General features: G+C 33.6%; 2 non-coding genes across 2 annotated transcripts; both read right to left on the bottom strand.

Annotated features, from left to right (window-relative positions):
* Positions 1–10706: 10706 nt before the first annotated feature.
* Positions 10707–10812, bottom strand: LOC149828684 (small nucleolar RNA R71). Its single transcript, XR_016434534.1, has one exon. It is a non-coding gene; the product is annotated as a small nucleolar RNA R71 (small nucleolar RNA).
* A 5897-nt stretch (positions 10813–16709) lies between these two features.
* LOC149828683 (small nucleolar RNA R71) lies at positions 16710–16815 on the bottom strand. The gene has a single exon (XR_016434533.1). It is a non-coding gene; the product is annotated as a small nucleolar RNA R71 (small nucleolar RNA).
* Positions 16816–17062: the final 247 nt, after the last annotated feature.

Here is a 17062-nt window from a genome sequence, read left to right as displayed (position 1 = left end):
TAATTTCAACTTTTTTTTCAAATTTCAAGTCCGAATTCTTAATTTCATTTTTCAATTTCAAAATCAAATCAATTTCAAGTTTAATAATTTTGAGTAATTTTTCGAAATCATTTCAAGTCTATTTTCAAACAATTTTTCCAAGCATATTTTCAAATCAAATTTCAAAATCACTTGAAAATTCAGTTCTTAAAATATTTCCAAGTACTTTCCAAATCAAAGCAACATATTCAGAAGCATGCATCGTATCTTTCTCAAAAAACCATGGCACAAGAATGATTCTATGTGCATTTTTAGGACTTAGAATTTTTTTTTAGACAAAATTTAGACAAAAAAGGGCATAAATTCGATCCTTGGTTTAATTACCCCTTGTAAAGACGTCAGAAACGGTTGAACCTCGTACCGACGAGCGAGCCTTGTCTCTCTATTTTCCTGCATTTTTTAAAAAATGGAGGCAAGTAATTTTCCAAAATCTTTTCAAAAGGTCAAGTGGACTTTGCGAGAGTTTTTCTTTTCCTAAAAAGAAAGGAAATTTTTTTGCAACGATCACAAGTCTATATTCAATAGCCTGTATTGCCTCATCTTGTGGTTGTGAGGCATTAAACATGTCAAGCTGGGACTGGATGGGAACATTGCACTCGTCACTCCAAGCCGATACCCAACATGTATATAAACATATATGTTATATCTCTAGTAAGAGGAATACTCACAGTGCGATGGTCAAACATTGGATGGGCCACGAACCACTTTTGATCAGTTATATAAATTCTAGGCTCTAATATCCAAGCTGTAACGCCCCAAAATTTTCAACTTAAAAATTTGATTTTTTTTTCTTTTAATAAGAATCTTTCAAATAGTGGAAATGCTCGAATACAAGTTAGACAATTTTGGGTGAGTTAAAATGAAAAGCGAACTACATAGGATTGGATCCATTCCCCTTGGGACTTAGATCCTGGTTCAAAACCAACGAGTCCATACATTCACCTTTGATATTCATCGATCAAAATAAAAATGTAATAAATTTAACATTAGAGTTCACATCAATATATATTGTCAAAATGGTTCCACCTAACTAAAAACCCAAAATAGTCTTTAAGAAAAACTACTGATAGTGTCATGGTTCACTAGCCTTGGTCCTGCACTGCACCATCGCTCCAACTAACGTTCCTCACTCACATTCCCCATAAAACAGGACCAATCTCTTTCGAGCTGGTAAAATACAACACAACATAAAGCATTAATATTTTAAAGTATTAATTTTCATATGTTAGTCACAATTTCAAACAAACATTCATAATATACGACAACATGATTCATTCAGTGACATATCCATGATATGATAATAATGCAGCAGTTTGCATAAATCTCACAATTCATCAACTACGTATCCATGATATGATATACACGAGATAAAATGTCAACAAATTATAACAATTCTCAAACTGTATAAATAAATCTTTATTTCATTTTAATTACTTGACTCGTGGTACTCGAGTCCTTATTGCATAAACAATGCTACTTTGGGTGGTGTATTATTTGATGTATCTGAAGACTCAACCTGACCAAGGGTTCCAAAATGGGTAGCCCGCGATCAAGAGAATTCCCCTAATAGTAACCATAAACTAAAAGTCGATGCATATAACACTACTGCAGTAGATGGGGTAATCAAATAGGACACATTAAAAACCCTGACCTTTCTAACTTTGAGTGACTGAAGACCAATGGGACATCTCATTCACATAACAAAGTGGCACTGTAGGTGAACCTACATGCCTAATGTCACTCAAGGTTGTACCTTCTACCTTCTCCAAGTAGATTTATCATGGATGAGTTACTGGGTCTATTATCTTTATTAGATTTATTATTATATCATGCACTTTAATCCCTGAGGCCATTAATGGCTCAAAAGCTCAAGTACCCCGTTAGCGAACAATTACATCAATGTCATTATGTGAACTCAACCCATTTCCACTTATGCTTGGGTGCTTTTATCTCACAAGAGAATACCACTAGTGAAGGTGGCCAAAAGTATAAGTGTGGATTTATTCATGTATTATGACACTTCCTTACGTGCCTCATGTGTTCTTAATAGACCTAGCTCGCTCACGAGCTAACAATGTGAAAACAATGGCTCACAAGAGTCATACATCAAGTTCAACATTCAAAACATCCACACAAGTGTGCACATCGCATCGTGAAGGTCCCTTGAACCCTTCACACAAACTTAAGCAAGGTAATGGAAGCATGCATATCATTCATATAACTTTCAACAAATGCGCTTTTCATTGATAACATCATTATCAAGCTAAAAAAAAATCCAAACACATGCTCACATATGAAATTACGATTGTTTATAGATATTTACTGCATGTGTGTAACACCTGCGATGTTGATGTAGTTTAACTTTTAAATTCAAGCAAAATTTAAGTTAAATTAAGGCAAAATTCAAGAGTCTAAGTTGAACTAAGACTCTAGTTAGATCTGTTACGAGCCGTAGATCTCGTTGGAGATTCGATTTGGCAATTTTGGATTTTCGTTGGTTCAAAAAATGCAATTTTCAAAATTGATCGGGTTATGTTTTGAATTCAACCCAGATTCCTTATCAAACCTAGAGGGTTACGCCTAGCCCAATCGGGTACCATGTATCAACGTGGTGGCCCACAGAAGTTCAAGAGGTGGCCAAGGGTTTTTATGGATCTTGGATGGGTCATATTCAAATCCAAACCTTAATATTTAGATCCAATTCAGATTTAGATTAAATATGAATTTGGACCTTAAATTAGGTAGTGGATTTTACTAATGGTATTTAGATTCAACCCAATTAGGTTGGATATAATCCATGATATTTTGATCTAATTAGGGATAAATAAGATTGGATATAACTTAGGATTTTTGGATCCAATCTCATTGGATTGGACCCATAAAGTGGAACGCTTCGAACAACGTCATTACTATTTCAACAAACATTTTGGCCGATCGGTGACTCACCTATTAAATTAGAGTTGACCTTGATGTTCCTCATTTTGAAGTCATTAAAATTGACTATCTAGACACCTAAATTGGTGTTGATTTGAGCATTTTATCATCGATCAAAGTCCATGCCTAATTGTAAGTAAAAAATCAACAAATTTTGGCATCGAATAAATTTTCTTGCCGATCTGTGTGCGTATGATTAAATCTAAGACCACCACAACAATCTACGTTTCGAGGGCTATCAAATCGACAATTCAAACATCAAATTTTATTGCGTTTTTGGGTCTGTAGGTCTCTCGAAAGGTTACCATATCACTGGAGCCCAAGTCAGGGTAAGAAGTCCCCACCTTTCTTTTCTAGCTTAATTAATTTTAAAATCTAATGAATTATGACCCATATTTTTTTTATTTTATTAATAAAAAATATTAATAGATATTAACCTCTTATATTAGAGATAAAACTCTTATCTAAGCCCATCTATAAATAAAGGCCCTCATGAGGAGGATTAACAAGGTTAGTTTTTCATTCCTCTCTCATTCTTATTAGAATTCTCTAATCTTTCTCTCTACCATCTTCTTCTTCTTGAAGCTTTTTTAGCAACCATTGAAGTCACTCAAAAGTTTGAAGATGGAAGACGAATGTCATACTTCATTTGAGAACCCAATTAAGGTATGTATATCAATCGTGTAAACATAGATCTATACAAATGCATGTGATATGTGTAGGGATAATTTTTAGATTTGAACCAATGGGGATTAGACCTTGAAACACCTCTCTAATATTGGTTTTCAATTTAGAGAACACTTTTTTGGTGGATCCATGTCACCATGTAATAAAAAAGAAAAACAGTTTTAAAAAACAAGACTATTTTTGGCTTCCAATATGATAAATGATTTGAAAAGACTTGTTTTCTAGTTATTTATTAGATCTGATTTGTTATAGCATGATTAGATGTTAATATTAGATTATATTGATGAAATAGAAGTTCTAAAAGTGTAAAACCCATAATTTTTAAGGATTATTAATAAATAAAGAACTCATTTTTATCTTCAAATTAGAAATGTGTTTCTAGCTTTTGAATTTCATTTATTGATATATTACATATTCATTTGTTCATTTCTGGCCAATCAGAGCATAATTTGCATTTATAGAACTATTTTGGGGTATAAATTACTATTTATATAAATTATATTTAAAATTATTTTTGATAAAGCTTGTAAATTATTGGAGTGTATTTGTGTGTTATGTGGCTCTTAGTAATGGTTTATAGGGTAATTTTCTATTTTTGATTAATCTTGGTATAATTGGCATTTTTAGAGTTTTTGGCATTTGCGATCGCACACGAAGGGTTCATTGTATTGATTGGGTAGCTGTCTTTGTGGACTTTGAAACCCTTTAATCTTTTGGGTTTTGATTAATTATTCTTCACATTATTAAAGTAAGATGCCGTAACTGAACTTATAGAAAGCATGCTTATGCATTTACCTTGTAAGCATGATGTGTGCCATTAAATCCTTAATTGAATTACAAATATAAATTATGCGCACACACCATACGTAGTTGTAGATATATAGGGATGCTATGGTTGTCTATATGTTAAATTGATTTGAGTGCAAGATATACCAAAAATGTGATACTTACGCTAAGTATCAAAATGACTGCAAGCCAGTGTGCATTGAATGCAATGCAATGCGAAATGCAAATCGGGTAAATTCTTGTAGTAAGTACACAGTGCAAATACATCCCACAATAATTTATTTTACGGTATGCAACACCTTCATACTCACACACTTCACTTAGTTGTGAATATTTAGGACTTTTATGATTGTAGTTCAGAGATCATGCTTGTCATGATTGTAGTTAGCAAAATATGGAGTGTGTTTGCTGTGGGTATACCTGTGTGTGAGTTTGAATGTCCATGCACTTATGAATGTATAATATGTATGCAATGTGTGCCATTATACTTTGGTTTGCGCATACTATGTCGTTTTGTGTGTTTGTATGAATTTGATACATGATGCACATATAACTACTATGAATACATGTAAGTCATGTTCGATGCATACTGTGAATATTATATATTGTCTTGTCATATGATAGACTCATTTATTTTTATGAAAGAATGCATGCAAATGTTATAAATTATTTTGTACTCGTATGTCTTGTTTGCTTGAGAAACATGTGCATATGATGTACGCTGAGATGGTCAATAAGATTTTGACATACCTTTCTTATGCAATTATATCTAAGGTGATATATTGATTTATATGGTAAAATAATATATATATGACTTTCATCCTGTGTGCATAACTCGAATTATGTAGGAGTTACGTATGTTGAGGTTTAGTTGCTTTGTATTATGAATTGAGCATGTTCATGTAGGCATGCATAGAACTCATGTTTTGTTTACGCATGCTTCGAGGTTCAATTTATGAAATATAATGTTCCTTATGGCAATGATATGATGCGTAGGATAATATGCTTCTGTATGATATGATTTAAATACCACATAATGTGAAATTATGAATGCATTCGATAAATATTTAAGTTCAACAATGAACTATGGTTCATAGAACCTTATTGGTTAAATGTGTGATTTTATGAATTTAATATCATATGAAGTGATATATGATGTGATGCTTTGATTGTATACATGCTTGTACCCGTGTTACTGGCTTTCAACTCTGAGTGCGATCAATTGCATTGATGCATGTATGGCAATAATTTTCACAGAATATGGTATCCGTTGAGGAACTGTTCCTAAAAGATTTTTTGTGAGAGTGTGCATAACCAGATCGGGTAATCCGGCTAGAGCGGTAAGTCTCTATGAGAAGTGCATTGTCCAAGAGTGGGTAGCCCATGAAGACAATATATTCCTGTGAGGAGGTGCATTATCTAAGACCAGACACACCATCCATCTAGGGAGGTAACTTCTTGTGAGGTTATACATTTCCTAGACGAGGTGATCCAGTGTGGATCTTGTAAATCTTTATTGTGATTAAATGAAATGTTATGATGATCTTTTGAGTTGGTTGAGATCGCCAATTATGAATTTATAGATTTGGCTTTTCTATTGTAGCATGATTATATAATGAACTCATATGTGAAAATCAGATCTTTATTGATCTTAGATCTTGATATGAGGTTATGATTGTGATGCTTATTTTAGCGTATAGGTAAATGACACATCACGCCTACAAATGACTAGGTTGACTTATTAGGTGAATGACATTTTACGCCATCATAGTTTCATTGCAAATGATTGCATTATCATTTTTTGAGTGGATATATCACATCTATGTATCATGATTGATGTGTATCATGAATATCTAACTAAATTACTTAGAAAGTATTTGCGTGTGTTTCACACTGGATCGTTAAATATGATTTGACCTATTGTTTATAAGAATTATGAATGCATATAAAAATAATGCAATGACCTGAATGTCTTAGATGCATGTATATATTCAAGTGATGACTTGTATGTCTTGAATGCATATGAATTATGCTTTATGATGTGAGTTCATGTTGAATGAAATATTAAGTGATAGAATGCATTTAAATGCCTTATGTTTAAATGCTTGAATGGATGACTTATGGGATGCTGTCCCCTTATCTGTCACTTGATGATTGATGAATAATATATCATGTCTTTACCTTTAAATGCTTGATATGTTCTCTTTAAGTTAAAGTTTGGGTTGCTCTACCAAACTTTAACTAGTTTGACCCCATTTTATGGCGGACAGATAATGCAGGTAAAGTATGATTAGTAGTTAAAGAGAAGGACTGGTCGAGCTGTATCCTCGAGGGTCGACTCTTACCTTACGATCTTGGTAGGCATGATCTTTTTGTTTTGAGTACTTGATCATGAAGAGACTGGACTATTATTTTATACTCTGATTTGAAATGAAAATAAAACTCTTCAGATTTTAGACTTATATTGTATGTGGTTTAAAATGTGGATGTTCCGTACATTTTGATTTGATTGTTATCTTTAGTGTAACCCCACCCAAAATTTTAACCATTTTTTGAAATCGTTTCTGCATTATAAGATTTAATTTACTTATACTTATAAAAAAAAGTTGGTCTTGAAATTTTAATATTTGAACAAAAATTAGGGTTACAATTTTGGAGACGTTATAAATAGTATCAGAGTAGTTTAGTAACAATAGCCACGAGATGCGATTAAGATGACCATCACATGTAAGGTATTCCTTTCTAAATCTTATTGATGCATATATATAAAATGTGACAATATTAAATATGAAAGACCTGTATGATGTTTAAAATATTATTGATATTAACTTAAAATTATGCCTACAACTCATATTTATTATGTGATCTTTTCTTCGCCATATGGTTTACGTAAGAAGGGTCAATGACCTAATGAATACTCCCACTTGATTAAATGATTATATAAATTTTGAGGACGAAATTTCTTTTAAGCGAGGTAGGATGTAAAACCCATAATTTTTAAGGATTATTAATAAATAAAAAACTCATTTTTATCTCCAAATTAGAAATGTGTTTCTAGCTTTTGAATTCCATTTATTGATATATTACATGTTTATTTATTCATTTCTAGCCAATCAAGGCATAATTTGCATTTATAGAACTATTTCAGGCTATAAATCACTATTTATATATGATCATGCATATAATTCAGGGTTTATTAACATTTAAATATGCATGATTTTATGAAATAATGTTTCAAAAACCCAATTTTATGTTAGTTTTTGAGTAAATGTGCTAAAATGATTTAAAAATAGAAAATGCATGAAAAATAGTTTTATTTTACATTTTTATACATATTTTAGTTTTTGTTATATTCATAGTAGTCTAGTGTTAGTTTTCAATTAAAAATAAAAAAATAAAAAAAATAGAGAAAATAGTTTTATATTCATTTTAAGTGTTTGTTTTTTTTAGAAAAGAAAAAAATATATAGTTAGATTAGTTTTTGAAGTTTCTTTATAAATAAATAGTTTTGTTTTTAAAAATTTTCATAATAATCCGATTTATACGGTTTTCTTGATTTTTGAAAATGAAAAAAAATACTAATAAAAACAAACCATTACATGGTTTGTAATTTTTGAAAATTGAAAAATAACTGAAAAAAAAAATAACACAAACCGGCTTGAACCGGTTTGCATTTCTGAAAACTAAAACTATAATAAGGAAACCGGTTCCAGCCAGTTTGGATTTTGTTAAAACAAACAGCAAACCGGTTCAAAACCGATTTGCTTGTTTTTAAAACCCAGAAAAAACAAAATGGGGGGCGTCTCCCCATTTACGCCAAGTCCTTCTTTCCCCTCTGTTCACTCTCTTTTCCCCCTTCTTCCACCGGATTTCCCTTTCTTCCCTCTCTCTTTTCCCTTGCCTTTCTCTTCTCCCTCTTTATCTTCTTCCTCAGTCCGGTGGAGATGTTCAGTCCGGCGGCGGCATGAGTGGTGGAGGCCACTTCTCTTCCAATCTACCTCCAGTTCACGGTGAGTTTTCTTCATTATCTTCTTCTTCCTCTTCTTCTTTAAATTTCTTCTTCTTCTTTGTTCGCTGATTTCTTTTAATCTCGTTCTTCATCATCTTCTTCTCCTTCAGATCTCCTTCTTCTTCTTCTTCTTCTTCTTTATTTCTTCTTCATCCGAATCTTCATCTTCTGCAACTTCTTCTTCTTCGACTTCTTCAGATCTTCTTCTTCTTCCAATTTCTGCAGTTTCTTTTTCTTCTTCCTCCGATTTTTCTTCATCCGATCCTCTTCTTCTTCTTCTACTTCTTCCTCCTCTTCATCTTACTCCAAGTCTTCATCTTCTTCTTCTTCTTTGTTTTTTTTCTGTTTTCTTTTTCAATCGATCATCTGTGTGTTTCTGTTTTGTTTCAAAAAAAAAAAAAAAAAAAAAGGAAAAAAATGGTAGTTGTTTCAAATTTGTCTTCATCATCCGATCTGCTGTTTCTTTTATTTGGATTTCTTTAATGCATTAGATTTAATTGTGTGTTAACATTTACGTTTCATTAGTTTAGTTCATTAAGTAATTGTTAAATCATGTCTTTGTTCATTGCATTAAGTAAATTTCTGTGTTCAGTTTTTTTTTTAAATTTCCTGCTACCGATTATTCATGTTGTGTTACATTTTTCATTGTAATTTCCTATTTTTTTATTGCATCTTTTATTTTCTTTTTAGTGTAATCAATCATGTTCTGTATTTCCTGTTTTGCTTAGTATTCTTTGTTTTTCTATTGTTTTTTTTTTACTTACGAATTTCTTGTTTCAAGTGTTCTTCATTTTCTGTATTTCCTGTTTGATTTGTTTGTTACAACATTGCAGTTTATCTTCATAATTTTCATTCATTAGTTGTTTGCATCATGTTTTCATTATCACATTAAATTTCTGTTTTGCATCATGATAAATCTTTCGTTTTATTGTTTTAGTTTTAATATAGATTTCATTTTACTGTTTTAGCTTTTGCACTGCATTGCATCTAGGTTCTTGAGTTGATTACATATAGTATAGTTGCTGTATAACGTTTCATCATATCTTAGATCTTTGGTCAGTTCTAGATTTACATTGTTCATAATACACTTTTTAGTATCTTGTACTGCTTGTGTTCATCTGAATTGTGCAGGATAGCACAGGACTGGAGTGGAAGCGATTATGTGACACGAAGTACGAAGAATAAAGCTTCGTTTTACTTTTTAGTTTAGAATTAGAAATTTGAATTTGGGTTTGTAAATATTGCACTTTACGCCCTCTGCGAAGGGTATTCATTTGTTGTAATAGATAGTTGTTTTTACTTTTCTGAACATTTTACATTTCAATAATTCGGCAATAAAGAATAGTTTAGACTTGTTTGTTTGAATACAACATATTCCCGTTCCCTGAGTTCGACCCGGTCTCATCCACTAGTGAGAACCGGTTTTTATTATTTGATGTCTGGTTTTCACATGCTTTTCATATAAAAATCTTTTCAAAATTACAACGATTTAAAAAGAAGACATCAAATTTTTGGCGCCGTTGCCGGGGAACGGCGTAATATTAGTATTCACTTTATTGCCTAGTGTTTGTGTGCATTTAGGTTTAGAACCACGTATGTGCATATCTTAGAGACGAGCTTACTTTTCTGCACAGCCCACCTATTAGGATCCCCTTAGAGGTGACTGTGTACGATTGGTACCGTACACATAGATTTTATATTTCTGTGCATAATCTCTTTTATGTGTAACTGCGTGGTGTTTGTTTAGTTTTTGTTGTTTTTAGTTCACTCGCTTTGTGGTTTGCGTGGTTTGGCCGCTTAGTGCGTTAGTTAGGTAGAAAACCCAAAGTTAGGACGTGTGCTACACCGGTCTACTCCAAGGTGTACGCAATGGCTGACAATCATCAATTAATCCGTCCTTTGAGGGAGTACTTCATGCCAAATACGTATACTCCCACCTCCTGCATCACGAGACCTGATGTAGGAGCGAGCCATTTTGAGATTAAGGCCAGTGTGATTCAAATGTTACCTTCGTTTTATGGCCTTAGCAATGAAGACCCATATCGTCATCTCGACGAATTCCTTGAGATTTGCTCAACTGTGCGAATCAATAATTTTGGAGACGACGCTATGAGGTTAACTTTGTTTCCGTTCTCTCTCAAAGATAAAGCCAAGCACTGGTTAAAATCTCTTGAGACGGTTCGTATTACTACTTGGGAAGGAATGCAAAAAGAATTTTTAAAAAAATATTTCCCAATTAGTAAAACGAATCAGTTTCGTAAAGCTATAACTAGTTTTTCTCAAATTGAGGGAGAACAATTTCACGAGTCTTGGGAGAGATTGAAAGATCTTCTCCGCAAGTGTCCCCATCACAAGGTGCCTCGTTGGCAGTTGGTGCAGTATTTTTATGACGGGCTTACTGAAAAGCATCGTCAAATGGTTGATTCGTCTTGTGGGGGCACTTTTATGCTCAAGAGTGAAGATGAGGCATGGTCTCTATTTGAGACCTTGAGTGAAAACACGATGCATCATAATTTGTCTTCACGGTTCGATAGGACTACATCTCTGCCTAGTGGTCCTAGGAAAGTTGGGATTTCTGAAGTTGGGTTCGAGTTGGAATTGCGTACCAAGGTTGACCAATTGACTAGGAAGTTAGATCAATTCCTAGCCAATTCTTCCAGAAATCCAATAGAAAGAGTGTGCGAGATATGTGCTAGCCCTGCACACTGTGTTGCGGATTGTCCGGCAGCGCCATTATATCCTGAATTCGTTCAGGAACAGGTGAATGTTGCCCAAGGTTTAGCTAAACCCATGCCCGATTCATTTACATCTTCATATAACACAGGTTGGCGAAACCAGTTCAGTTCCCCATTCCATCAGCCCTCCCAGACACAGTATAGACCCAGTAACCCTTCACAAGGTTACTCGCATCCTATATTTCCACAGGTTCATTCCCAGTATTGTTTACCTTCTCCTCAAAAGCCCATTCCAAGTTCATCATTTCAAGAAAAGATGTTAGAAGCCTTTTCTGATATCAAGGCCACTCTTTGTTCCCATACGCAGTCAATAGCCAAGCTAGAGACTCAAATGGGACAATTAGCTCAGACATTGAGTAGACAAAGTCAGGGGAACCTTCATAGTCAATCTGTTATCCCTAAGGCAGAGGATTCCATGTCATTTGACTTACAACCCACTGATTCACATCATGAACAAGTCAAATCTATTACATCCCTTCAGTATGGGAAGGCGTGTCACTCCACTCAGGAATCCACTCATGAGCCCCATATCACTTCTACTGACGAGTCGATTTCCATATTACCTCAGCAGAAGGGGCAAGGCCCTCAGTTGTTACAGTCTTCATATAAAGCCCCATTTTCTCAGCCTTTAGGATCACCAATTTTTAGTAAGCAAGAGGTACAGATGCAGAAGGTGCTTGACCAAGTCAAGCCTGATCATATTCACCACTTGTCTGAAGTTGCATTAATTGATACTCGGTCGGTCCTAGACTCTCGATTCTTGACCAATCTCTCAGATGAGACTAATCTCTGTTCTTCACGTCGAGAGAGTTATGATCCTACATTTGGAGGTAGAAGGGATGGAAACACAATGCGTAGTGTCACAGATGACACTCTTTTCTTCATAGAGCCCGGTTGAGTCTGACTTCATGTCCATTGATCTCATGGACGATGAAGGATTTTTTTCAGAGATCCGTCTGGCTGGGGACGTGAAACTTAGCGCTTTATGGGAGGCAACCCATATCTTGTAGATTTGTTTAGAATTTATAGATTTTATTTTGTTTTTACTTCTTCATGAGTTTTTTATGTTGTTTTTGTTTCATTCATGAGTTTTATGTTTTGTCATGTATACATTGCATTCATTACATTCATAGAACATGTATTTTTAATTCATGTCAGGTCATTCTACTCTTTTTTTTTTTTTCCCTCAATTATTTTCTCTCATGTGCATTCACTTAGTTTCATATAAGCATGGGGGAGTGCCACTGGGACAGTGTCATTCAAGCATGGGGGAGGGTGTAGAGTGCACACCTTGATATTTCTGTTTACGTTCTTGCACATGTTTACACATTTCTCATGAAAAGTAGATTTTTAAAGAAAGAGTTTGAACTTATATGAATGTTATTTCAAATCTAATGTTTTTAGAGGAATTTTTAAGCCCACGAATTTTTTTTTCTGACATAGATCTAAAAATTATGGTTGTTTATGCGGATTTCGAGGAAATGATGATAGATACATGTTAAAGTTTATTTTGAATCATAAATATGAATATGCACAGTTGTATTTTTGAAAAACTAAGCAAATGAACAAAAGTGTAAAAAATGAGCTCAAAAGAAAAAAATATAGCATGTGTTAGGTTGTTTGGATAATTCCACAATTCTCAGTAGATGGAACTTAGATGTAAGTTGAAACTTTTAAGTCCATTTTCATAAAGGAGAGTGGAAAACTTCATGATCCTAAGTAACTGAGATCAGATACAAGTTGAAATACTTGACTCTCATGTTATAAAGGTGAATGAAGGAAGTCACTTTTATGTCTTAGTTGATATCTTTTGATATGTATTGAAAAAGTATAGAAGATATTGACATTGCACAAGGCATAAAAGCAGACCACACGCAAGCTATATGAGAAAAATAAGTGCGCAAAAAGAAAAAGCATGAAAAGAAAAGAAAAAGAGAGAAAAGAGCTTAAAAAGAAAGAAAAGTTCAATGCTTAGAAGTGTGATTGAGAAAACCTGTGTAGAAAACATATGAGTGAGGATAAGTAAATAATAATATGTTTTTATTGGATTTTCTAAGAATAAAACATAAATAATTGTGATTTTTAGAAAAGTGAAAGAAATTCTTTTTCTGTGGTGGTACATAAAAGATTCTAATTATATTATGATTTTGAAATAACAGGAAATATTTGTGAAAATAAAGTCTTTAATTACCTACTGCTTATGAGAATGTGTAATATTATGCATACATGACAGAGATGTTTGTGGGTAGCATCACTGCAAACCCTCACGAGACCTTACTCGTCCACTAGGGTAACCCAGGGGTTGAAAGGGCTTGTTGCATGAGCTAAATGCAACCGTGATTCCTACGAAAGTGAGTTAGGTGATAGTTTGATTTCTTGCATTTTTCTAGTTTGCTCGAGGACTAGCAAAACATAAGCATGGGGGTATTTGATCATGCATATAATTCAGGGTTTATTAACATTTAAATATGCATGATTTTATGAAATAATGTTTCAAAAACCCAATTTTATGTTAGTTTTTGAGTAAATGTGCTAAAATGATTTAAAAATAGAAAATGCATGAAAAATAGTTTTATTTTACATTTTTATACATATTTTAGTTTTTGTTATATTCATAGTAGTCTAGTGTTAGTTTTCAATTAAAAATAAAAAATAAAAAAAATAGAGAAAGTAGTTTTATATTCATTTTAAGTGTTTGTTTTTTTTAGAAAAGAAAAAAATATATAGTTAGATTAGTTTTTGAAGTTTCTTTATAAATAAATAGTTTTGTTTTTGAAAATTTTCATAATAATCCGATTTATACGGTTTTCTTGATTTTTGAAAATGAAAAAAAATACTAATAAAAACAAACCATTACATGGTTTGTAATTTTTGAAAATTGAAAAATAACTGAAAAAAAAAATAACACAAACCGGCTTGAACCGGTTTGCATTTCTGAAAACTAAAACTATAATAAGGAAACCGGTTCCAGCCGGTTTGGATTTTGTTAAAACAAACAGCAAACCGGTTCAAAACCGGTTTGCTTGTTTTTAAAACCCAGAAAAAACGAAATGGGGGGCGTCTCCCTATTTACGCCAAGTCCTTCTTCTTTCCCCTCTGTTCACTCTCTTTTCCCCCTTCTTCCACCGGATTTCCCTTTCTTCCCTCTCTCTTTTCCCTTGCCTTTCTCTTCTCCCTCTTTATCTTCTTCCTCAGTCCGGTGGAGATGTTCAGTCCGGCGGCGGCATGAGTGGTGGAGGCCACTTCTCTTACAATCTACCTCCAGTTCACGGTGAGTTTTCTTCATTGTCTTCTTCTTCCTCTTCTTCTTTAAATTTCTTCTTCTTCTTTGTTCGCTGATTTCTTTTAATCTCGTTCTTCATCATCTTCTTCTCCTTCAGATCTCCTTCTTCTTCTTCTTTATTTCTTCTTCATCCGAATCTTCATCTTCTGCAACTTCTTCTTCTTCTACTTCTTCAGATCTTCTTCTTCTTCCAATTTCTGCAGTTTCTTTTTCTTCTTCCTCCGATTTTTCTTCATCCGATCCTCTTCTTCTTCTTCTACTTCTTCCTCCTCTTCATCTTACTCCAAGTCTTCATCTTCTTCTTCTTCTTTGTTTTTTTTCTGTTTTCTTTTTCAATCGATCATCTGTGTGTTTCTGTTTTGTTTCAAAAAAAGAAAAAAAAAGAAAAAAGAAAAAAAATGGTAGTTGTTTCAAATTTGTCTTCATCATCCGATCTGCTGTTTCTTTTATTTGGATTTCTTTAATGCATTAGATTTAATTGTGTGTTAACATTTACGTTTCATTAGTTTAGTTCATTAAGTAATTGTTAAATCATGTCTTTGTTCATTGCATTAAGTAAATTTCTGTGTTCAGTTTTTTTTTTAAATTTCCTGCTACCGATTATTCATGTTGTGTTACATTTTTCATTGTAATTTCCTGTTTTTTTATTGCATCTTTTATTTTCTTTTTAGTGTAATCAATCATGTTCTGTATTTCCTGTTTTGCTTAGTATTCTTTGTTTTTCTATTGTTTTTTTTTTTTTTTACTTACAAATTTCTTGTTTCAAGTGTTCTTCATTTTCTGTATTTCCTGTTTGATTTGTTTGTTACAACATTGCAGTTTATCTTCATAATTTTCATTCATTAGTTGTTTGCATCATGTTTTCATTATCACATTAAATTTCTGTTTTGCATCATGATAAATCTTTCGTTTTATTGTTTTAGTTTTAATATAGATTTCATTTTACTGTTTTAGCTTTTGCACTGCATTGCATCTAGGTTCTTGAGTTGATTACATATAGTATAGTTGCTGTATAACGTTTCATCATATCTTAGATCTTTGGTCAGTTCTAGATTTACATTGTTCATAATACACTTTTTAGTATCTTGTACTGCTTGTGTTCATCTGAATTGTGCAGGATAGCACAGGACTGGAGTGGAAGCGATTATGTGACACGAAGTACGAAGAATAAAACTTCGTTTTACTTTTTAGTTTAGAATTAGAAATTTGAATTTGGGTTTGTAAATATTGCACTTTACGCCCTCTGCGAAGGGTATTCATTTGTTGTAATAGATAGTTGTTTTTACTTTTCTGAACATTTTACATTTCAATAATTCGGCAATAAAGAATAGTTTAGACTTGTTTGTTTGAATACAACATATTCCCGTTCCCTGAGTTCGACCCGGTCTCATCCACTAGTGAGAACCGGTTTTTATTATTTGATGTCTGGTTTTCACATGCTTTTCATATAAAAATCTTTTCAAAATTACAACGATTTAAAAAGAAGACATCAAATTTTGGCGCCGTTGCCGGGGAACGGCGTAATATTAGTATTCACTTTATTGCCTAGTGTTTGTGTGCATTTAGGTTTAGAACCACGTATGTGCATATCTTAGAGACGAGCTTACTTTTCTGCACAGCCCACCTATTAGGATCCCCTTAGAGGTGACTGTGTACGATTGGTACCGTACACATAGATTTTATATTTCTGTGCATAATCTCTTTTATGTGTAACTGCGTGGTGTTTGTTTAGTTTTTGTTGTTTTTAGTTCACTCGCTTTGTGGTTTGCGTGGTTTGGCCGCTTAGTGCGTTAGTTAGGTAGAAAACCCAAAGTTAGGATGTGTGCTACACCGGTCTACTCCAAGGTGTACGCAATGGCTGACAATCATCAATTAATCCGTCCTTTGAGGGAGTACTTCATGCCAAATACGTATACTCCCACCTCCTGCATCACGAGACCTGATGTAGGAGCGAGCCATTTTGAGATTAAGGCCAGTGTGATTCAAATGTTACCTTCGTTTTATGGCCTTAGCAATGAAGACCCATATCGTCATCTCGACGAATTCCTTGAGATTTGCTCAACTGTGCGAATCAATAATTTTGGAGACGACGCTATGAGGTTAACTTTGTTTCCGTTCTCTCTCAAAGATAAAGCCAAGCACTGGTTAAAATCTCTTGAGACGGTTCGTATTACTACTTGGGAAGGAATGCAAAAAGAATTTTTAAAAAAATATTTCCCAATTAGTAAAACGAATCAGTTTCGTAAAGCTATAACTAGTTTTTCTCAAATTGAGGGAGAACAATTTCACGAGTCTTGGGAGAGATTGAAAGATCTTCTCCGCAAGTGTCCCCATCACAAGGTGCCTCGTTGGCAGTTGGTGCAGTATTTTTATGACGGGCTTACTGAAAAGCATCGTCAAATGGTTGATTCGTCTTGTGGGGGCACTTTTATGCTCAAGAGTGAAGATGAGGCGTGGTCTCTATTTGAGACCTTGAGTGAAAACACGATGCATCATAATTTGTCTTCACGGTTCGATAGGACTACATCTCTGCCTAGTGGTCCTAGGAAAGTTGGGATTTCTGAAGTTGGGTTCGAGTTGGAATTGCGT

This window comes from Nuphar pumila, chromosome 9 (genome assembly GCF_984573655.1).
Source record: "Nuphar pumila chromosome 9, dmNupPumi1.hap1.1, whole genome shotgun sequence".
In the NCBI taxonomy this organism is placed as follows: domain Eukaryota; kingdom Viridiplantae; phylum Streptophyta; class Magnoliopsida; order Nymphaeales; family Nymphaeaceae; genus Nuphar; species Nuphar pumila.
The sequence above is the reverse complement of the archived record's forward strand: the minus strand, read 5'-3'. Positions and strand labels throughout refer to the sequence as shown.